Genomic DNA, 25,904 nt, shown 5'->3' with positions numbered 1-25,904 from the left:
TAACTGCTGCAACCGGCTTCTATGGCTTTGATTTGTTCCTTAATTTCCATTTTCTCTTATGGAGTTTCTCCATAACAATGCCGATTGCCCCATTTCATTTGCATTAATTGCTTTAAATCAGTGGCTCTGGCTTTGTATTGATTGAGCTGACTCCCTTCAAACTCATGCTGCTCTCATCTACATATGGAAATTCCTTAAGTTGCCTGTGGTTTCCCCTTTTAATACGATTGAAATGCTTTGGCAAACTATATCTACTCCACATAGTTTGATCATTAGATCAAAGCATATCCCAAAGAAATTATTTAACATTGATAATTTTTGACTTCTCCCTTTAATGGTCTATCACAATTTTGAAGTTTTAATCATCACAATGCATGATCTCCACTTGCAATGACTGGAATTAAAAGCAATCAAAATAACATTACTTTAAAACTCCTTTTTTAATCATTTTCGCACCATTGTGAAAATTGTGTCAGGAGGCTTGCCAGGTGGCCGTAAAAACTAACTTAATCAAGTAACCAGGCCGTAAAAATTGGCATGAGTGTTCAATCCTGTATAGTTTACCACACTGCAAATTTTTAGCCCATGATGAATTTCCATTCAAAATATTTTAATTGCCGAACATCCATACTTCAATTACCCTGCAGGCAAACAATGTTAAAAAATATAAACTGGGCTCAGGTTCGGCATTATAAACTGAGTTATTGATCACTTGGGGTTCTGAAAACTAGGATATAAGTTTTTTTCCATGAAGATAATATAATTCCATGTTTTTGGCTCATGACGAATCATAGGGCACATTTGGCGAATTTTCGAAAATAGGCAGTTGGAAATTTTAACTGGCAAATGTGTCAAAAAGTGATTTTTGGCAAATGTACGGACATAAGAAAGTATGCAAATGGATTCATCATGACTTAAGAACTGGCATACTTCAAGGATTTCTAGGACACAACACAATGGTACAATCCATTTAGGCTAGCCAATCACAGGATCAAAGTTATAACATGCTGAACAGGGGTACGAATCAATCTGGATACCTTAGCCGTAACAAAACAATGCAAACTGAGTTTTTGATCATGTTAGCAATCTGATCAAATGGATTCGACATGATCTCAAAATTGGAACATATGAATTGTCTTACCCCTAGAACACAATGCAAAAAGAATTTTTTCATTTGGGTCAACTGGGTCAAAGAGATGATTGGTCGAACAGGGCTTCCCAGAATTGTGAACTAGTTAAATGCACAAAACAGTAAATGACCAACTTTGTGGGGTGCAAAACCTAGTCAAACGGATTCAAAATGACTTGAAAATTGAAACATAGGTTTTCTATTATGGACACTAAACATCCTCAAAGTGGTGGGTCATGACACATTCCTGGGTGTGAGATATTCAAATGCAAACTGGGCCTCTAGTCGCTATTTGACACTTGGGCGGGATTGCAAATTTTGACACTAGCTCAAAATGGGACTTCACAAAATGGTTCGAAATGTCAGTTTAACTTCATAGAACACATAGACGCACTAAATGAAAGGTGTTAGAAACATTAAACACCTCTTAGGCCTCGAACTGACAACCAAGTACAGTCTCATTTAAAAGCATTTATAGGGCTCAAATTTCTCAAGGGTGCTCAAAATTTGCCATGCAATTTTTAGTGCCAACAGTGGCTCTGTCTGGGGACGCATGCCCCTTGTGGGCATGGCAAGGATTCAGGTCTCTGGAGAAGCAGACCACACACTTGAACAACAAAACTTCTCGAACAACTTTATTGAAAACAGGGAAACTACTCTTAACTATGTACAAGAGATTTGGCCCCAGGCCATTGAAAAGTTTCAGAACTTTTTACCTCTGTCATATACCTTATTTTCATTCACATTTTCCTGAGGCAAACTGAAACTCTCATCCTTATTTGTTTCACCCATCATATCAACACTTTCAATTACTTCGTTAAGCAAAACAAAACTGCTATTATCATCTTCATAGTGTGTATAAAAATCATACATATTGTCTACACCTCGCTCACTATGAAAATATGGATCAGCATGACCATGACAACTAATATCAAACTGAAAATGATCACTACTGACTGAATCATGGATTCCTTTAACCGAAAACACAAAAGCTTGGTACTCTATTTCGTTCAACGAGTTACATGAATCAATTTGTAACTCACCTTGTGCCTCCGTAAATGAAGAGTATGTGAAATCTGATCGTTGGCTACTTTCAACCATGTTACTCATCGAATCAGATTTATCCTTTGCTGAAACCTCTTCACATTCAAATAACTGATTAGTCACCAAAATTGAAAACTCATTCTGACAGTACTGATCCAAACTGTGTTGATGACCATCATCTTCTTCTTCAAACTGAAAATCAAAATACACCTTGAACTTATCTTCACAAGACCTATCAGTGCATGAAGAAAATCTATAACCGGATGGACAACACTCACTATTTTCCACTTCATCATATGAAATATCAAAACAATGTTCAGCAAGATCAACATGAAAAGAATCTGAAACAACATTAAACTTCCCTTCATCAACATTCTCTACATCCAACAAATTTTCATGTGCAAAAACATTTGAGGTTTTTTTATATACACCTCCAAAGTCTAACAAAGATTGTTCGGATTCTACCTCTTTTTCCACATCAAACTTTGGGGAATTGATTTGACTGAATGAGAAAGTATTATGAGAGAACATATGAAGATCCTTGGAGATACTTACTTGCTTTTCAAACTCACGAGCCAACAATTCTAAGATTTCAGCGGAACTCAAGAAGATTGCCTCACAAATCTTCTCCTGGCTATGATTGTCATCTGGACAATATGAAGAACTTTCAACAGGAAGATCATTAGTGTAACAATCTGGAAAATCAGAATTATTACAACATTCTTTCTTATCATGGCAATCACTGGATCTACTATTGTTACAACTTTCTTCAACTCATATGTACTGTAACTTAATTTATCTTCTCTTTTATATCCATTTTTTTCATGCTGATTTCTGTTACCTGGTTCATTAACATTTGAATCCACCTCTTCACACTCAGAAGACAGATTATCTTGCTCTACGGATTCATTATATTCATTGCTACCTTGGCTTTCAGCACACTCATTATCATTAGAAGACATGTCATGAAATCTATAATCACCGCCTTTCGTCTCCTGAATGAACCTTTCAACTTGCAATCTTATTTGTAACATTATAGGTGCTGGCCAATTTACTGAATCGGGTACTAGAACATCAAGGAAAACATTTGGCAAGGAAGATTCCTTAGGTCTACAATGAAAAGGCATCTTACTAATTACTGATTTAAGCCTTAAATAACATTGTTCGGTACTTAAACCTTGAGTACTTCCTACTTGAACTCTTATAAGATTGACAATCCTTTTGTAGACCAGTCTATTCAACATAGCAATGTTATTATTAACAATCCAAACTCTCAGAATTTGGCAAACTAATCTCAGATCTGAGATCTGACTCCATTATAGAATGATATTCCTACCTCTTCCTTCTAGTGCTGAAAATCACTAAATAGAGGCAACCTTTTTAAACACTTGACTTCCATGAAAAGAAACATGAAAATCAGAATACCTCAAGTGTTGATGCTAAAATTCAATCTGCTGATTTGGCACAGGTGCAAGACTAGAATTCTTTCACACCACTGATCAAACTTTGTAGAGCCGCCACCTCTTTGCAAGAGGAATAAAACAATCACTGTTGTGATCTACTTTTATATTTCAATTCTTTATAACAACAGATTTCAAACAACACTTCAAAACTTCTCAAGAATTTAGAATTCCTTTCCAAGAAACTATCAACAATTTTAGATCTGCCCATACAACTAAAAGTCCTTAATAATTTTGCAATGAAATAAACTAGGAACAAACTGGTACAGAGATTTGAGAGTCGCCACTCACACTTTGTGAGAAATGAAACATAATTTGTCACTTGACAAATCTAAACCAGACCTTCAATTCAGGAAAAATTTGCAGATCAATAACACCTTGAAAAGAAAATATACTTTATAAACAAATTCTTGACTCTGAAACTTTCTCAACAGTATTTGTAAAAATTGAACTGATTGAAGATAGACCTATGACAGTCATAGAACACAATTTTCATCCAGTTTCAACATACTGTTGATAATGAATAAAGCTTAACTGGGGAACATGAAACTTCAGCAAGGAAAAGGAACACATCTTGCTATTGATATGCTATATCCACTCTGTTTCACATCAGAGGCTCCTCTTCTTTCAACAAAATGGATTGCCATCTTATTTCCCCAGCAGAGTCGCCATTTTGTTGGTGTTTGAAAATGCTAGAGGGTTTTCAATTACCCTGATGAGAATAAAACGCATCTAGGGGAAGCTAACTCCCATTATCAACACATCCATTCAGACACCAGGCCAACTATAAGGCATTACTCCTTTTGCACTTCAGGCTCTGCAAAACCTAGGCGGGTGAACCTATAGATTCCTTATATGGTACCAGTTATCAAAGCATACACTGAATCTAATACAAAGCAGATAGAAACCCTTATTTCTCCTAATAACTTATGAAATAACATATATTTGCAGTAGCTAGATGCAAAACAATGAAATTCATAAGCTGAGTGAGGGCATTCTGTTTATAGCTCTTCAACATGAAAGGGAAATTCATTTAATTAAAGATGTTGATTCAACAAAACCTCAAAAATGCAACAGTATAACCAATGATCCTATAACTGATCAGTGCCTAATCCATTGGGCAATTCCATGAATTCAAAACATACATCTGTGACATCAGGACGTATCTCATATACCCAGACATCAGATCTATCCAACCACCTTGTGATTCAAACATCAGTGCTCATTCAGGTCTCATTCTCACAAAATATCCTTCTCAAATAACTAGTAACCTTGTTTAAACATATTGAGCATTTACTTGGCCCTTTGGTCCAACAGCAAAATACATCAAACATACAACCTGAAAGGGATGCAAATGGGTCTCAAATCTTTGTTCCAAAACCACATAAGACTTACAAATTGTTGAGATAGGAGACAAGAACTAGAACAAAACTAGTGAAATTGTTGCTCATATGTATTCATTTCCTTGAAACTATACATTCAGATGCATAAAATTAAAACATGAAACAACCTAATATCTCAGAACTATCTATATTATCTTTAGAACTGATGTTCATAAAAGAGAAAATGCTAAAGAATAAGGGTGGAATCACAGATATGGATCCAACAAAGTGGTCTCACAGAATGACTGGAATTTTCAACCCACAATGGTCTCATAGTAACAAAAAACTGGAAGCCTCCAAATGGAAGAAAGAAAGAATAATATAGAAGAGAAAGAATTTTTGGATCTGATCTTTACTTGACAAGTGTCCACTTGAAATTCAATCTTTTGGCAACTGAAAACTTCATCCTTCCTTCTCCATCTTGATCTGATTTGATTTCATCATTGCCTTGTAACTAATTTGCAAAATATCTCTACCTAATGATGAAATTCTTTGAATCACCAAAATATTTGATTTGCCTCAATGAAATACTGATGAAATTAAGATTCAATTTGATTAGAAAATGGTTAAAATTGCCTCAAATCTCATTTTCACTTCCTTTTAACCATATTCAGGTCATTTCCATGCTAGAAAACAACTTTGAATATTGACACCTAAATTCGGTTGCAATCTGGGAACCTAAAAGAAAACCTCCTGTAGCTTGAACCAGCTACTACCTGTGCAAAAATTGACTCCAGAATCGAATAGTTCATCTTTTCCTGATTTCGGCAGTATATTGGAGTCCATGTTTTGCTTACAGAAAACCCTTAGAATTTTATTTCGAAAAAATGCCCCTCTGTTATAACTATCAGGTCTGCATTCCTTTTTAAATTTAAAATTTGAAAATTTTAAATTTATCTAAAGTTAAAACTTTAGAATAAAATGTCCCTTTTGCATTTTTTTAAAACTGACATGCATCCATTATAAAAATAATAATAAAAAATTATTATTATTTTTTTACTGCCCCTGCCTTTGAATCTGGGGTCAACCTTCAATTGACCAGCCTTTCTACCGCGTGGCAGCCTTTGATTGGCTGACCACTGTTGACAAATGCCACGTCAGCGCCGTCGGGACCCAGTGCCATGTGTCGAGAATGCGCTTCCCCGCATTACTTAAATCCCTACAACTCCATATTGTGGGCATGCGCGAACCGTCAGATCTCGCCACGTGGCAAAATCATGTGCCTTTGTTTGAGCTGCTCGTTCTCACCACGTCATCACCTGCAGGACCCATCATGCCACGTGGCACCCAGGCGCATCCTCACATTATTTAACTACCTGCATCTTTGTTTTGTGGGGAAGCACCCTCTGTTCGATCTGCCACATGGTGCGATCGTGTTCCTCTTCCGCCATATCAGCGAACGAGCTTCTTTATTTAAATTTTTTTGCTGTCATGCTGATGTCATCCACAAGAACCCCACCTTCCACATGAACTCTTTAAAATGCGTGTCTCTTAAGACACAACTCTTATTGCTTACAGTTTATTTAAAAACACGAAATTAACCTCCCACGGGTAATGTGGGATAATGGCCCTCAGCTTTTCCTTATCTGACTGCATTTTTTCCTTCATGGCACGGGTCTATTCTCTTTGTGGACGACTACATTCTTCATGATAGCAGCCTCCTTCATTGGTGCATTGGTTGGGCGGTTCTTCATATGTGGATACCTGTTCAAATGTGAGCTCCATGGGTTCCTGCTATCGTTCCAATTCTTTTCTGTCAATACGCTGACTGCAGGATCCTTCATCTTGGCATCTATTCTATTTAGCGTGGGAAATTCAGTGGGAAGTCTACCCCACCTGCATGGGATGTCCCCTTTCTTCATGCGTGGGAGCTCATCATCTGCGTGAGCCAGATTCATAGTGAATAGCTTCCTCTAATGCATGTTGAATGGTGTATGCCGCATGCTCCCTCTGTATCTGTGTGATGCCTGCTTTATCTCAGGCTTGGACTGCATTTTAAATGTATTGGAAATCTTCAATTCACGTGAATTCCCTTCCAGTTGATCAGTGACTTTATCCTTTTGTTTTGACTGTATGATTTCTATTTACCTGGGGCTTCTCTTTGTTAAAAAAAAAAAACGTGATCTTCTTTCCTGGAAAATGTCCTCCCCTGTAACTGTGGATTTTTCCTTGAGTAAGCCTTTTTAAAGCTATGGGCTGCTCTTCTTAACACTGGGCATATTGTGCTTTAAAAGATGTTGGTTCCTTTTATGCATGAGAGCTCTGTGCTAACTGCTGCAACCAGCTTCTATGGCTTTGATTTGTTCCTTAATTTCCATTTTCTCTTATGGAGTTGCTCCATAACAATGCCGACTGCCCCATTTCATTTGCATGAATTGCTTTAAATTAGTGGCTCTGGCTTTGTATTGATTGAGTTGACTCCCTTCAAACTCATGCTGCTCTTATCTGCATGTGGAAATTCCTTAAGTTGCCTGTGGTTTCCCCTTTTATTACGATTGAAATGCTTTGGCAAACTATATCTACTCCACATAGTTTGATCATTAGATCAAAGCATATCCCAAAGAAATTATTTAACATTGATAATTTCTGACTTCTCCCTTTAATGGTCTATCACAATTTTGAAGTTTTAATCATCACAATACATGATCTCCACTTGCAATGACTGGAATTAAAAACAATCACAAGAACATTACTTTAAAACTCCCTTTTTAATCATTTTCGCACCATTGTGAAAATTGTGTCAGGAGGCCTGCTAGGTGGCCGTAAAAACTAACTTAATCAAGTAACCAGGCCGTAAAAATTGGCATGAGTGTTCAATCCTATATACTTTACCACACTGCAAATTTTTAGCCCATGAAGAATTTCTAGTCAAAAGATTTTAATTGCCGAACATCCATACTTCAATTACCCTGCAAGCAAACAATGTTAAAAAATATAAACTGGGCTCAGGTTCGGCATTATAAACTGAGTTATTGATCACTTAGGGTTCTGAAAACTAGGATTTAATTTATTTGCCATGAAGAGAATATAATTCCATGTTTTGGGCTCATGACGAATCATAGGGCACATTTGGCGAATTTTTGAAAACAGGCAGTTGGAAATTTTAACTAGCAAATGTGTCAAAAAGTGATTTTTGGCAAATGTATGGACATAAGAAAGTATGCAAATAGATTCATCATGACTTAAGAACTGGCATACTTCAAGGATTTCTAGGACACAACACAATGGTACAATCCATTTAGGCTAGCCAATCACAGGATCAAAGTTATAACATGCTGAACAGGGGTACAAACCAATCTGGATACCTTAGCTGTAACAAAACAATGCAAATTCAGTTTTTGATCATGTTAGAAAACTGATCAAATGGATTCGACATGATCTCAAAATTGGAACATATGAAGTGTCTCACCCCTAGAGCACAATGCAAAATTTTTTTTTTCATTTGGGTCAACTGGGTCAAAGATATGATTGGTCGAACAGGGCTTCCCAGAATTGTGAACAACTAGTTAAATGCACAAAACAGTAAATGACCAACTTTGTGGGGTGCAAAACCTAGTCAAACGGATTTGAAATGACTTGAAAATTGAAACATAGTTTTTCTATTATGAACACTAAACATCCTCAAAGTGGTGGGTCATGAAACATTTCTGGGTGCGAGATATTCAAATGCAAACTTGGCCTCTGGTCGCTATTTGACACTTTGGCGGAATTGCAAATTTTCACACTAGCTCAAAATGGGACTTCACAAAATGGTTTGAAATGTCAGTTTAACTTCATAGAACACATAGAAGCACTAAATGAAATATGTTAGAAACATTAAACACCTCTTAGGCCTCGGACTGACAACCATGTACAATCTCATTTAAAAGCATTTATAGGGCTCAAATTTCTCAAGGGTGCTCAAAATTTGCCATGCAATTTTTAGCGCCAACACAACCCTTGCTAGTAAACCACAAAATGAGAGATTTTTTAGACAAGAGCAAGAGTGCTAGTGTCAAAGAACTCTTGGATCATGCAATGCAAAAATGAAACTATATTAGGATGAGATGCGCAATGCAAGCTATGCTAAAATAAGATGGGAATGTTACAAATCTAATTATTAAGCTATGTGATCTAACTATTTGCAAAGAAACTACACTAACATGCAATATGATCTTAAGCCTAATATGAAATGGATGAAAGAATGAGACAAGAAATGAGAAGTTCTCCATAAAGCTCTAAAGAAACCTGTTAGAAAACCTGCAGCATAACAATATTCAAAATGAGGATGGATCCTTTGAGGGGGAAATCTCTCTCCCTTTTAAAGTCATACGGATGGTAGAGATCAAGATGAATATGGTGGATGATCAACGGTGGAATTCGAAAAGAGGAGTGATCCATGTGCACACACAAGTCAACCAATCGAATATAAGTTGACTTGTCATATAAGACAAAAGTCACAAAGCCTTTTCTTTTAATTGCAAAATAGAAAAAGGACTTTATGTGTGCACTTTAAGTGGGTTAGAAGAATGAGATCTTTTATTTAATTAAAAGGGGACATCTTCTTTTAACCAAATAATGACCTTAGGATAGCATAGTCAAACTATAGGTTATAATCAAATAAATTGATTATTAGCAATTTGGTCAAGGTAAATGATTAAATTAATTTAGCCAAAATGCTGAGAAGGGGGCTAATAGTCTAGATGACCATTTTTAAGTGATTATATTTGCACCTCTTTGACTAATGTGTGATCGATCTAGAAACACATTATGTCAAAGAAAACAGAAGCCAAGTAGGCAGCAATAGAAATAGATATCTGATTCCAAAAAATGAAATGCAGAAATAGATAGCAAGTCCTGAATGTATAGCCTGATAGTAGTAGTACTGAACACTAGGAAGATGATGTTAGGATCCAAAAAGAATTCTAACACCTAGCAAATCGAATAGATCGAGAGCAAGTGATAAGATCAAACAAATGCTCCTAAGAATAGATAGCTGTAACAATCAGCAATAGAGTATTTTTGCCCCCTTGGGACCGAAATTGAAATGAGGTAAGGGGATGTAGAAACTGGCTAGACATGAGAAAATTAGAATATAGCAATGTCCAAGATGATAGAGAGATTATTAGAACCCAAAAATGATTATAAGAAAAATGCCCCAATTTGACTAGAGTTGACCTTGAAGTATATAGCATAAAAATTAAGTCAAAATGAGGAGAAAGGTGATTTTAGACATGAAATAAGGAATTTTAGTAGATATGAAGTATGGAAATGATGAAGACATGAAGAAATGAAGATGCCCCAATGATGATTCGAAGATTAGACCTCAAAAGGTCAGTTAACTGCTCAGAAGAAGGTGAAATTTTAAAATGTGATTTTGACCATCAAGATGAACTTAGATTTTGATTTTGATCTCGAAAATGGATCTAGGACATCGAAATTAGCTAGGGGTGCAATTTTTGCGCAATTTCAAGGAGTTTGAAAATTAGGTCAAAATGAGGTTGGAGGCTATAAAAGGGGTCCAAGTGTCATTTTCACTATTCATTTGTCTTTTTGTGATTTGAGAGATTTTTTGAGTGGTCCACATAGCATCATGGCTTAGGCAAACATTCCTCTTCATCGACACCGTTTCGAGTGCAGCCGGTTGCACAACTAGCCAGAGTGATATGGGGCGCTGATAAGTAATTACCTTTTGATTGCTTTTTCAAAATTTTGTGAGATTTTTCACACGTTTTAAGAGTTTTTCGAAAAAATGTCGTGTGATAATTTTAAAGTATTGCATAGATATTGAAATACTATTGCGTGATACTTTTTTTCAAATATAGTATCGCACCGCTTAGTGAAAAGTGTCATTGCGGCTATACCCAAATGTCAGACGGAATGGGGTAAATAATCGTACGACAAAATTATGTCGCACAACTTAGAAAATAGTGTCGCACGACACTGTTGCAGCAAATTATGTCGCACGATGCATGTAAAAAGTGTCGCATTGATGGTTTTGATGCTGTTCTTAATTTTTTTTTGTCATGTGACTGTTACTAATGGTTGCATGTTTTACCTGGACAAGAGGTATTCCTGGCATTATAGATCAGAGCTCCTAGGGTGGTGGGTTTGCACATTGTGGAGCATTTGAGTGATGATGAGCAGACTACTCTAGTGGCTATGGGCTTGCGGTGGGTGGTATGGATGCCCCATGTTCGAGCAAACCACGATTTGCTGACTCCCCTGGCAGAGAGGTGGCATAGCAAGCATAACACCTTTCACTTATTGACCGGAAAGGCCTCTATTACCTTGGGGGACATTTATTGCATTCTACAAGTGCCATGCCATGGTGAGCCGATAAGTTGCTTGATTAGTAGTTTGTTGATTTAGCAATTTTGATGTTGGATGATAGGTGTATTAATGTCAAGTTTGATGATGGCATAGGTGTACTATGATACAACCTCGACAGAGGGGCGAGCGCAAGTGCAGGAGCTATTCGAGGATGTGACCATTATGGATTGTCACTTGAGTTGGGAGAGATTGGTGACTGAGTACAGATATGATTATCCTTTGCCCAGCTTGTTATGCTCTTTAGTAGCCCAGGCCCTGGTGAAAGACCGAGGCCAGAAGGGCTTCTCGCTAGGATTGGGTTGACTGGTGTATGACCTAATCTCCTGACCACATAGGATGGCATGGGGGCCTTCCATATTGGTAGAGATGTACCACAAGCTCCATGAGATAATATACCATGAGGGTGGGTCATGGGCATGCAGAGCAATGTTACCATAGATCTAGGCTTGGGAGCACATCGCTGTGATCTGACCGCGGGTGCAGCCATGAGAGTGCAACCAACATTACATTTTTGGCTATATAGGTTCATCCCACAGAGACATAGTGGAGATGTGACCTACTACTGATGCATGTTTGATGAGCTGACTGCATTCACATGGCGACCATACTGAGAGTGTCATAGATGGTAAGACTCGTAGGAGCTCGACTATTTTAGATATAGCATACCACTGGTGGGTTGGAGCACAAACATTGTGGAGTAGTTTGTGATCAGTCATGTATGGTGGCAATTTGCAGAGTGGCAAGTGATATCGGTGGAGACCACCACCTATGCTTAGATGCGCACAGATGAGGGATTAGGATGGCTACTGATGTTGGACTATCATACAACAGTTCAAGATACAACGGCGCTAGTGGCGACTCCCTGGGATTATCGCCCAGATGTGGCAGATGCAGGGGCAGATCCAAGGTATCTTTATGAGATGCAGAGATACCTATTCCCTTGGTTCACAAATCTAGATGCGGCACCTGCAGGAGTGGGAAGTGAAGGCGATGAGGGAGGAAGAGGCAAAGGGAGAGGGAGGGGGAGAGGAGGCAGGAAAATGGAGGGGGAGAGATCCCAAGTAGGGCGAAGGAGGACGCGAGCATAGATGATGCAAGAGGAGGGGGAGGAGTTATTAGAGTCTGATGATGATGATAGTGGGGAGGAGGAGGTGCCCCAGAGATGATGGCGAGCGATGAGGGTAGAGGCACCTGCAGAGTAGCCAGCAGGAGGAGAGAATCAGGGTGTGAGGATCCGTGCCTTGGAGGCAGAGTTGTAGGTAGCTCAGGTGACTATCGCAGTATAGGATCAACAACTAATGGATGAGGGGGCACGAGCAGATGAGCTGCTCCAAGAGCAGGATACCGTGAGGTGAGAGGCAACGCATCATGGTGCATGAGTTGCATACTATTATGCTGCCTATAGGGGTGTAGTACCACCAAGATAGGGTCTTCCTAAATATTCAGAGCGAGCAGGTAGATCAGAGGGCGCAGTGTAGCCACTGAATAGGAGACAGGCTCCCCCACTAAGGCTAGCACCAACCGTGGAGGGTGGCAATCAAACATGATGTCGAGCAATAGCTGTGTTTTGATTGTACCCCATGTATTTTTGAGACATATATCCAAATTTTGGATCCCATATTTGTATATGTACCATGACACATTTGATACATATATGAGATACTAGATTTATCAATATCCTTGTGTACTTGTCTCAAAATGTATGTTTCAATTTTCATGTGGTGTTTCAGTTGTTGTTTTCAGCTCATGTATGTGTATATGCTCATGTGTATTGATTTTTTTCTCTCATATGGATGGTAAAGGCTTAAATGTTTTTGTGAAAATATGTGACACTTGGATAGATCATATGTGATATTTTTGGATTAACCCCTTTGTGATGACATGATAGCAAAGAAATGTAGCAAAAGATTAAGGAGGTGAAAAGACATGAAGAAGAGAAAGATGAAAGTAGCTAGCTGATATGTCTACCAAGAAAAAAAGATGAAGAGAGAGCTCTTCCCATGTGTAGGAATGGGCAACTAGATTAAAAATGACATGAACTTAAAATGCAAGCTACTATGCAAAGTGGTTTACTAGCAAGAAACACATAACATTTAGACTCTTAATTTCATCATTGAGCATTTATTAGGGACATCATGAGATCATACAACCATCACTAGTATAACTATGAGGATAGGAATATGATCGATATGAGATAGGTATGTGGAAATCCAATCTAAGCATCAAAGACATGTAGGTCAAGATAACTATGTGATTAGATTCCCTAAGTTTAATTTAGCAAGATTACACCTGGATCAAGGCATAAGTGCCAAGATAAACCCCAAGTGTGGTCTTGCAAAATAGTCAAGGATGATACATTTGTAAGTCAAAATGTTGAATAGGACAAGCATAAATGCTTACAACACTATAGACAAACAAAGTATACCCACAAGCAAAAATCAAGAAAATATGTCCCATGCCCCCAGTCTTCTAGTCAATGACATCCTCAAAAGACTATTAGGGAGGGAACACATGGCAAAGAAATCATCATAGATGGCACACAAAGTAGATAAAGGTCAGCATAGCTCAATCGTTTAAGTGTTAAAGTGCGTGTGTTTAAGTCACTTGGCCATTTCTTCAAGACTTGATTTTTATAGTGAGAAATATCGCGACATCGGAGACCGTAGGTAAACTATCTGAAAAGTGTTGAAAAAAACTTGATGTCAAGGTGGGGGAAGTGTTGAGAAACAGTATTTTGTGAGAACAAATCTGTGCATTGACATACATCATCATGACACTATCAACTATTAGTCTTTAACTATGCATGTGCTAACTTAGACTATCATCTGTATATACTGAATCTATCTCTATGATGCTACAAACTGTTCAATACTTAGACAACTCTTTTTTTCTTATTTCATACTAAAATACTAGAATATATATGTTTTCATAAATGACAAAACACACTCATCTTCCTAGCCATATTTCTAATAATATTTGGTAAAATTGGCTAAGTCCCAAAATGATGTCATACACAAACAACACTAAATACAAAAAGATACTACTTAAAACTGGCCTTCAAAACATGAAAATTTTATTCATGTCTTGATTGATCATTACATTCCTTATCTCTCCTTTTACAATGATTTCTTATGTACATATCTAAGCTCTCCTTACATATATATACATTTTTATAAAAAAAATCCTTTACATTCTTCTCCCCCTTTGAGATTAATGACAAAGGTATCAAAAATTGTACAGTCAAAAAAAAATTGTGTTACCTTACTTTGTCCTAACTTGAGATTCTTGATATAGAATCTGCAAAACCAAGTTTTAGCTTCTCAAGCTCCTTCTACCAGTTCTCTTTTACTATATCAGATATACTGATAAGTGTGCACAATGCATAAGATGCAATTTCTACTACACTCATGTCTATGTAGGCAAGTTTTTCATAGGATGTCTTTGCTGCAAGACACTCCTCCAATTGCCCCTAAAAAATGATAACTTTAGGGGATAAATATTCTCTAAGGATAGAGAATCTCTTGATGACCTTCTCCTTTTCAAATTCAATGCCTCTGATAGCATTATGAACTGTCTCCATCTCAGCTATAATATCCTCAATGATCGCATTTGGTGTTTGTAATATGATAGTGAGTGTTTGAAACTCACTAATTCTACCTTTTATTGGGTTATCAAACTCTAATAAGTAATTGTATGACATTGCACATTGTCCATACAACTCCTTTCCTTTATATATTCTCTTCCTTAGCTCCTTTATGCAAACATTTGGAGTCTACAAGTCATTTCTGACATTTGTGCATATTGTGTCAAACAATGATGCATCATGCTTAGTCTAAGCTTGCACTAAGGAAATATCAAACAAAGTGGTGAACTCTACATCAAATGAACTTATCATTTCCTTGGCCTTGTTTTGAATTTTAGGCTCTGCAATAGTAGTATTTACTATATTTTCCATTATATCCAGAACTTCTGCCAAAGTTCTCTCTAAAGTCTTAACAAACTTGTTCTTCTCCAAAAAATTTCTCAAAGAATTCATTAGCCCCTTTTGATCATCATCCTCATCAAATAATACACATAATGTTTCTATTGGGGTAGTTGTTGCAATAGGTGTAACTACTTGAAGTTTAGTAATTTTCTTCTTTTCTTCTTTCATTCTTTTTTCCTTCATTCTCTTGTTTTCTTTCCTTTTCTTTTCCTCTTCTTCAATCTTCTTCTTTTAAACATTTCTCTTCTCCTCTTCCTCATCATCCTCTTCATCTAAGCTAGAATAGGTAGTAATATTACCAACAATGTTACTCCCACATTCTGCAAAAGGATTTTCTTTATCATCTACAATTATATGAGTATTATCCATTTGCATAGATTCAATCCCAATAACTATATGTGGAGGTGAGTGAATTTTTTGAGTTTCATCAACCTCTTCTTCAACATTAGTAGGTGTACTGGCCTCAACATACATAGGGCTTTCCCTTTCTAGTTGTGCACTCTCCTTAGTTTCTTTTGGCATAAAGGTCATATAGCTAACTATGGCTCCTTCAATTTCCTTATTTACATCTTCATAATTTCCTCCCATAAGAAGAATTTCTCTTTTCTTATTTCTTAATAAAGGCTCAATACCCTTCAAAATACTTTCTACATCATCATTTGTGCTCACTTCACATAATTTCTTAATCAGATTTGTTCTTAACTTCATATCTTCCTCTACAACTCTTCTCTTCCTATTTAGTAGCCTATTATACAAATCTTCAGGGATCTTATTATGAATACTATCAAATCTTTTATTCCTTAGAATCATATTCCTTACTATAGCATTATCTAGTTGCCTTCTATCCATGTTACTATACATATTGTAATAATTATTTTAATTGAACAAAATTGTTATTCTCAATTATTTGCATGTTCAAATTTTCAACTTTAAGTTTCCAAGCTTTCTTACTAGTTGATGTTTTGCCTTCACCAACTACTTTTCAAACAAACTTTTCCTTAGTTTCTTCCTTAGACTCATTAGATTCACTGATATGTAGTGTTTTTCTTCTCTTTCTTAGACCACTGGTGGTTTGCTTGGTCCTCTTTCTAGGGGATTGTGTTGGTTCTTGCTTTACCTTCACCAACCTTTAAGTTTTTCTTTGCATAGATTCTATAACTACCACATCTTCATCAGGTTTCTTCTTCTATCTAGATTTCTCTCTAATAGGTTGCACTTGTGCAACTGTGGCATAGGGTGTAGTAGGTATCTATGAAGTAGATCCTGCAACTATCACTCCCTTAGAAGGTGTTGCAATGGCAATAGGAGTAGCTAACAATACCTTTGTTTGACTGATGGCCTTCATTTCCAAGGCTATACCCTTGATCTCATTAAATTCCTACCTTGTCATACCTAATTATTTGAGAATAGATTCTATCCTCTTCTCAACATTTTCCTTGATTTCCTTGTTGTGAAGCTCAAAGTTAAATTCCTTCATATTTTCTTCATATGTTCCCCATCTAGAATATTCAATGTCTCTTTCAGATTGAAGTATAATCTTTGCATAACCTTTAATGAGTTCTTCACTCATTTCATAACCCATAGGTTCTATGAATTTAACTCTTGGTTCCAATACCTCCATACAAGTTGTATCAATTTCTACCATGAAACACATTTCATCCTTGTACTTTTCTACCATAGTAGGAGGGATTCTATATCTCTATTTCATTTCCAACTAAGAATTCTTCATCATTCTGTCTATGTCTCTATCTCTAACATCATCAAGTTTGGCTCTGTAAGACTGAGTGATCATCTTCATGATTGTATGGAAAAAAAAATAGGTCAATAAAGACTCAAATCTAAAAATTGCATTCTTATACTTCTTCAACTTTGCAATGTTATCTAACAATTGCACTCTAACAATCTCACACATGTTAAACTTTTTCTTTTCAACAACCATCACATATGTTACATGTAGAAATCTTACTAGCATAGAATTTACCCTTGAATTGTGATTAAGCTTGTATCCAATAATCTTGCTTAAAACTCTAACTCCAATATTCTAAATTAGATCAACTCTCATATTTCTACCATCAAATTTGGTCTTAAGATTTGTTTCAACAATATTCTTGATGTTTTTGTCATTTACCAAATTAAAACCTTCATTGCTCCGCCCAGTAACCTTATGAATTAGGTCATTATCAATGAAAATAGGTATATCTCCTACCCAAAACATTTCTTCATGTACTCTACTCAAAATAATCCTACTCCATTCATGATTTTTGAGTTTTGTATAAAACATATACTTGACTATGTTCAACTCATTCAAGTATGCAAACTTGGGTTTCAAGGTTAGGTTTCCATTGCAAATCATACCTAAATCCTTATGAATGTCTTTATCTCCAATACTATCAAAATTAAGTGAATGTAACTTCTAACAACTTGTACATGAAGTTTTAGGTGGGATTTGTGAGAATGCTCTTGAAAGATCATCAATAAGAGAAACAAATGGGTGTTTCTTAAATTTGTACCTTGGTCTCTCACTAGCATCACATATAAATTACCTTCCCATTATGCTAACTGTCTATGCTAAAAATTCCAACTAAAAGATTCATTAAATAGCTTGATTATTGCATATTAGGGCTTCTTCAACTTTGCACTTCAAATGCTTCAATTCACTCTTGATTCACTATCAAATCGCTCACAAATGCTCCAAATTCTTTATACAAACAAATGTAACTAGAAATCTTGTTTACTATCCTTAAATCATTTCAAATTTAACTTCTCATTAAATATATATCTATTTCATCTTAAAAATTTGTTTCTGATGAATAGTATGTCTACTTTCTTCCATGAAACTTACTATGATCATAAAAATGTATGCACATTTAACCCTAGCTTCCTTATTATGTCTTCTACCTTCTGTTGACTACACAACTTTTGGTTCACTTTCTAACATCAGTTCTGGTCAATTGACGCTCTGCTTCTTTTGGAAATTATTAATTCAAATCGGATGAGTCAAACAATTTTTGACTTCAATCTTGCATCAGGTGCATCATAATATTGCTCTTCTAAAACTATATGAGAACTTTTTGGCTTATTAGCTTTCACAAATACTTCTTTGTGTTCATCAACATGCTCTTTAATTGCTTCCTTCTGACTATTATCATTGTCATTATCATTTCTTCTATCATTTATGTTATTTTTCCTTCTATAATTAGGATTCCTATTGAAATTCCTTCTATTCATTCTGCAAAATCTTGTTGTGTGTCCAAAGTTATTGCATAATTGACATACATGCACATTCCTTCTCTAATTGGTTCCATTCTAACTATCATGTGCTCTACAATTCCTTGCAATATATCTAGGGTTGTTACATTTATAACATACAATTTGGTTCCTTCCTACATTAGGTCTTTCTCCATCATTGGACTACTTTGTGATATCCCTCTTTCATTAGCTACAGGGTTAGTGTTCCTGAAAATTCTAATATTTCCATTACTACTATCAAACTTAGGTTTCTTACAATCTACTATTTTATGACCATAACCATGACAATTATAACAACAGAAATTAGTGATATGTTTAAAGGAATTACCTATGCAATATCTCTTCATATAACCAACTTCATTGCATATAAAACATTTGCCTCTAAATTCATGTCTAACTTCCTTAGGTGACTATTATGTTTTCTTTGGTTCATCATGTTTCTTAGATGGATTAATTTACTCTATTTCCTTAGGTTTTTCATGTTTCTTAGACAAATCAACTTGGTTAATTTCTTTAGATACTTTAGTAGATAAGCTTGATTCTATCCTACTTTGATAATCTTCTTTAGGCTTAGGGCTTTCAACAACTAGATCTAGTTCTTTCCTAACTTTAGTTTTCTTGGCTAACTTTTCTTCAATAAGATATCCAAGGCTTGTCTTGTCATAAGAAGATCCCTGGTAAAATAATTGTTCGTCACTTTTCTCACTACTACAATAAAGCTTCTCTAATTGTTGTTTAGCTTGTGTCAATTCTCCTCTCACAATAGTATTGTACTTTTATAATTATACATGCTCTACCTTAATAGAATCAAGTTTAGATGTTAATTGAGACAACTAGGATCTTAGGTCTACATCCTAATACTTCAAATCAGGTTCAATCTTATCCTTCTTCAGACTCAACTTAAGTTCAATAATTTTCAACTCATGTTTCAAGATCTCATTTCTTTCTTGAGAGTTCCTACTTCATCATTATCACTAATCTACTCTTTTGATTCCTTCCTAGATTTCAGATCATCAATCTTATCTTTCAATTTGCCAATCAAAACTTTTGCATCTTCATACCTATCTTTCAGGTTATCTCTTTATTCAATAAGAAGATCAATTTTCTCAAGAGCTTCTTCAATATTTCTCTTTAATTGTTCCATATCCATAGGTATCTTACTCAAGTTGTTAAGCCTCTTTTGAGTAACTGTGCTTTGATACCAATTGTTAGAAATAGATAATATTGAGAGGGGGTGGTCAATCGGTATTCTACAAACTTTTCCCACAACTGGATATTATTAATTACTTTACAACATGCATATGAAAGTAATCCAATAATGTTCAATAGTGAAAAAAATCATACATAGAGAGAACTCATAACACCGTTATTTGTTAACTAGGGAAACCTTGGCCAAGGGAAAACCCTAGTGGGGATGGTACCCACAAAATGTTCCACTAAATAAAAGGATTTGGTTAAGGATATTGACCCTATTAGGAGTTTTTAGAACAATTACAATGTATTCAAGAAGAGCCCACTACCCTAACATGCAATATACAAATAAGTTTATTCACAAGTATAGATATACATACAGTATTGTCTTACTAATGCACTTTGAAATCCTTTGATCATTCACTAGATCTTGCATCATACAAAGCTTGCATATCACATATGCTTCCTTCAAAATAGTTTTCATCACATATTCACTTATTTCATTGTGCAAGATATGATCTTTGTTTATATGTTGCAAATTAATAAAACTCATGATCAATCGACCTTGAAGCTTCCACGTGCTTGGCTAATTATAAAAGTAACTCAAGGAAAACATCTAGGATGTCATCCCATCATAATTAAGTAATTATTTTGTTACCAAACTAATTCCTTAATCCATACAATTTATTTTATTGTCATTCTCTATTCTACTCTGTTAATTACATGTACTAGTAATTCCTCTATAACTATCATCATACTATCCATACAAATCTATGCATTACACATGTCATCATGATACTATCAACTATCAACTCTCAATTATGCATGTACTATCTCAGACTCTGACATCTGTATAGATTGAATCTATCTCTATATTGTTGCAAATTATCCAATACTTAGATAATTTTCTCTCTTATTTCATACTGAAATAGAAGAATTCATAAATTTCCATAAATGACAACACTCACTTGTATTCCTAGCCATATTGCCAACATGTAGGTCCTTGGCCTAGGTATGTACTTTATCCATCAGCCCAAAATATTGGCCCACTATAGAAACCAACTTGTCAGCACTTGATTGGATGTGGTGCAATAGGTTCAAATTGCTCTGTATTATTTGCACTCCCCTCTCCTCAAAATTGTCATGTCATTGTTGACATGCTTTCAAAAATGAGTCCATCTATGGGCCTATCTATTTTCTACCCAATGCAACTCTAAATGTGACCTCTAGATTCTCTAGGTCAATAGGCCTCACTACTTCATTCAGGTAGCCTCTAAGCAACTCATTCTTCTTATGCAGTGTTATCAATTTAGTCTCATCCTGACCCATATGTCAGAATGCCTCCCTCATTCCTATGGTGATCATTACTTTGGTTGTGTCCATTGTAGGCTTTCCCAACATAACCTCCTTGATTTGGTAATCTTTTGGATCCAATTCTTTGGTGTTAGCATGAGGAGAAGGAATGACAATATGTGTGAGAAAGTAATGGTCTTGGTTCTTCATTATGAAGACCAATGTTCTTGCATCACCCTTAGGTGGCTTAGGCCTCTTTACTTCTTTAATAAATTCCTTCATTCCTTCCTCTATTGTCAGCTCTAGCTGCCTCTTTTGTCAAAACATAACCTCCCTCTTCATCCATGTTGGTGTGGTACCCATAGATGACAAATACTTAGCTGAAGAGGTTGGTTGTGCAGTAGGCTCCTTTTTCCTTATCACTTCTCTTTGGAGTCTTCTCATGTCGAGAAATATTTAGAAGGAGTTTTTGTACTTTGTTGGGCTAAGGATCTAGCCTCTAAATCTCAAGGAGTTTTTTGAGTTTCTTCTAGTATATATCCCTCCTTGGATACTTCATCAACATGAAGCTATTAGAATTACAATAGGAAAGGTAAACTTTTGGGAGGGGAGGTGGTGAATTAGTGCTTTAAACTTTGATCCATAAAATATTCACCACACATCCATTTCATATATTCAATAAGTAAACTAAAATACCATGTAAAGAATGTATATCAAAATCATGTAAACAAGTAAGCATTCACACATATATGACACTAGATATGATTACCCAAAAACCCTCCAATGAGAAGGTAAAAATGGGGTGGGGATGACACCCACAAATCTTCACTACTATAGTAATAAAGTGTATCCAATGAAGGTTACAATGTTTGATCATGAAACATGATCTACCCTATGAAAGATCTACCATGTTAAAGACTTACAAAGATTGTTAGGTCTCACCCTGTTAGAATTATTCCTTTTTAAATGACTTCAACTCACAATTAAGTAAGCACCTTGTTAGAGGATTTCAATATAGCCTATTAGGACTACTCTGTTAAGAGATTTAACTGATTCACCTATTAGAATGTCTCAACATTGATCTTGTGATTATCACTTTGTTTCTTGATGATAGATCACCTCTAAACTGATGTATACTTGATCCTTTTTTATCAGATGTCTCTCTACTATTCACTATTTCCTTCTTCTATTCTCTTTTAATTGATTCTACAATGCAATTTCAGATCATAATACCTTGGTCACCATGAATGTCTTGGTTTGTGCATGCAAAAATCTCCTTGATTATTCATTCACTCCCCTTCACACTCTTAGAAAATATAGGGTTTTTCCTCTTTAAGAAGATCTAGATGACCTAGGGTTAGGTATGAATCAATGATTGTGATTCACCCATATTGCCACTTAAACCTTCCCTTTACCTAATTGGATGCATGTAATTCATAGGGATTCCAACTTAGGATTCATCCTTATCACCAAAATATTGTAATTCAATCTGTAAGTCAGCTCAAAAATGGTTTGCATAGTAGTTTGTTCCAATACAAACAACTATGACAAAATTGTGTTACTCAGCATCTGAAGTCCTTGATGCTTAGCACATGTTGACTTCAATACTATCACTCGGCATCTAAATGACTTAGCATGCACTATTTTCTCGGCTCCTAAATTACTCAGCATATATTGTATAATTGACATTTGAGTGACTCGGCACATAAGTGACTCGACACTCGGTATTGACTTGACATGCTATAACTTATACATGTTTTGCTCGGCATATACTACTTGTTCAACATGACCTAAGTAAATGACTTAAGTGTATAGACACTCACTTGTCAAAACTAATCTGAGATCAACAATATCCCTCTTTGAAATGAGTGTCAAAAACACTTGATCATGCATTAATATTCTCATTTTTATGAGCATAACATAACTAGCTATTCGGCTTTTATACAAAATTTCAAAATATCAAAATTTTGCAACAACTTATATATCTCAAAAATCTCATAACTCCCCCTAAGCTATTTTGTTCTATATCAAAATCTTACTCCTGCTAAGTAGATTTTCCTCAACTGATACTCTTTTTCTTGCTTTTTCTCCCCCTTTACTCTTTCTCTCCCATGCTTGCTCCCCTATACTCTTACTCTCCCATGCTCTTACTCCCTCTTTTTGACAATAATGTCAATGGGTCATACACAGATAGTTTATTTGTCCAAAAAAGATTTATGGACCTCAAGAATAATCTTAAGAGTGGCATCCCAATTGTCACAAGCTACCTCTAAAGACTTAATTTGGATGACCAACACAGTAGCAAGGTGTATTAGGCCATCTATATAGAAAGATTGGGGTCTTTCTTCATAAGAGTTTCTACATAGCCTAACTCCTTGTGTAAAATCTCCATGTGAGGAGTCAATGTAGTCTAGATGCTTATCAGTTTAGCCCTTATGTTGGCTTTGTCTATAGATAGTACTGCTAACTGATTCTAGGTTTGCAATAGGGTCTTGAAATTTTTCTCACTTTGAGCTGGAGTCATGGGAAATTTTGCACCTAATGAATTCATTTGACTTTCTAAGCTTAGGATGTGATTCCTTGTCTCTTGTGTGAAGAGTGTAGGATTACATAGTTTGGTATACAAAGAGAAAATATTCTCTAGTATCTTCTTCACACTCTCTATCAGATATCTTAGTTGCCAATGCAACTTGGGTAAGTGTTATGTCACTAGATATATTTTTATTCACTTCACTTTGAAATTTATTTTTAAACCATTCTAATAATTTTTCATTTGTATCCAAGTCTATATCACTTACTCTTTCCACTATGTTGGTCACTTGTTCAATGATTGGATTTGTTTCATGTGGAGTAGGTAGACTAAATGCATCCAAGAAGATGTCTTTAATATCAAGAAAATCTTGCTTCTGCTTATGCTCTCTTCTGAGTAGTTCTTGATGTTTCTTTCTAATTAAGGCTTCTTTAACTATACCCATCTATTCAATTGTTATTGCTGCAAGATCAAACTTAGGAAATATAATTTCTTTATCTAGGCTAACATCTCCATAAGTTATTATCTCTTCCACCTTGGATGAACTAGGACTCAACACTAAGAATTGAAAATGTGTTGCATCTATACTTAGCCTCTGAAAAGTTTGACTGTAGGAAAGCCAAATTATGGTAAAGTTACCAGTGCTTGAATTGTTGCTAACTTCATCAGCTTGGGTGTTAACTCAATCTCTTCTGGCTTGTCCTTTTCTACTTTATTTCTTTTAATTTCACCTTGAACTTGTGCCGAAGGTGTAGATGAATCTATCTAACCCGTTTGACTCTATGTCTCATTAGTGACTTGAGTTTCCACTTTATTCTCTACAACTATCTCAACCTTATGTGTTGCAACTTTTGATACATTTGTTGAGATTGGAGTGCCAACTATGTGTGTACTAACAGTGCATTATGTTGTCTCCTTCCTCTAATTTTTAACAAATGGTTGTGAAGGTTATACACTAGTGACTTGAGGAGTGATACAAATCATTGGTAGTTCTTGTGTTTTTACTTCCTCCCTTGCAGTTATAGTCACTGATTTCTAAATTTCATCTACATAACCAATATAGGTTTGTTACATAATTTGGCCTATAGCGTAGATTGGTCAAGTATCTTTTTCAATTCTTCCTCTATTAGGGGATTGATGTTTTGAATGGTGAGATCAGAAACATCCTTTACTGTAACTATTTTAGTACTTGCACTGATTATTTATGGAGGGTTGACACTCAACATTTGTGTATCTTGTGCACTCTATTCTTGTTGTTGCTCTTCATCAATTGTTTCCTAATCATCTATGTTCATAATAGTGCCTCCCTCAACTGTACCTTCTTTATTGTCATCATCTTCATCATCTTTGACCTCAATAAATTCTTGTTCACCTTCTTTGACTGTGGCTAACCCATATGTGATTTTCCATATTTGTGTGGTCTTCTTTACAACATCCTCTATGTTGTTTTTTAATATATTGAATTCCCTATATTTAGGAACAAATCTAATAGCATGATAGTTTATGGCTTTAGCTATTTGTGCTTTTTTGAGTTCTAGCATAACTTGGGTGAGTGATGTCTCCTTGATTTGTCTCTTTTTATCTAAACAATAGTGTCATTTTTTCTCAACTCTTTCATATAGAATTTTAGGTATGGAGTTGGCAATCTCTAGATGAGCCTTCTTGAAAGTAGCCATCATAGCATATATTGCCTCCTCCACTTGATTCTTCTCAACTTTTCCAAGACTTTCAAAATCAATGTGAGAGAAACCTAATAAATCAACATTATTTCTAGCATTCTCACATAAGTTATTCAGATTTGAAGATGGATTATGATTCACCACTTGGAATTGGCTATTCTCATCAGATTTAATCCTTTCGTCATTAGATTTAGCCAAAGCAATGTATTTTCTTCTTGATCTTTTATGTGCTCCACTTTCTTGCTCTATAGGCTTGGCATTCTCTTTAGCATTTTGTGAAATGACACGTGTACTAGCCCTTTTGATAGGTGTTGTAGGTTTGGGTTGGCTTGGTTTAGCAATCTTTTTAGGTCTTGTCATTGCTTGTGCCTTGGCCTTTCTTTGCTTTTGATCAATAGAATAGGTGCTTCCTTGGCTTCTTCTTCCTTAGCACCTGTTGTAGTCTTTTTTGCTTCTTCTTGCTGATCCTCACCCTATCCTTGTGTCAATGAAAGTGGTGCTTGAATATGAGTGACTTCTTCTTATTCATCCTCATCCACTTCTTCTTCCTCCTTGGCACCTTCACCAAATTTCCCCTTTAGTTTCTTCACCAATTTATTCTTCTTCCTGATGATAAAAGTAGTTTTCAACTCTATAGTAATATTTGATTT

The sequence above is a fragment of the Cupressus sempervirens genome, chromosome 6, assembly GCF_028749045.1.
Source record: "Cupressus sempervirens isolate cs-2001-9-10 chromosome 6, ASM2874904v1, whole genome shotgun sequence".
Lineage (NCBI taxonomy): Eukaryota > Viridiplantae > Streptophyta > Pinopsida > Cupressales > Cupressaceae > Cupressus > Cupressus sempervirens.
The sequence above is the reverse complement of the archived record's forward strand: the minus strand, read 5'-3'. Positions refer to the sequence as shown.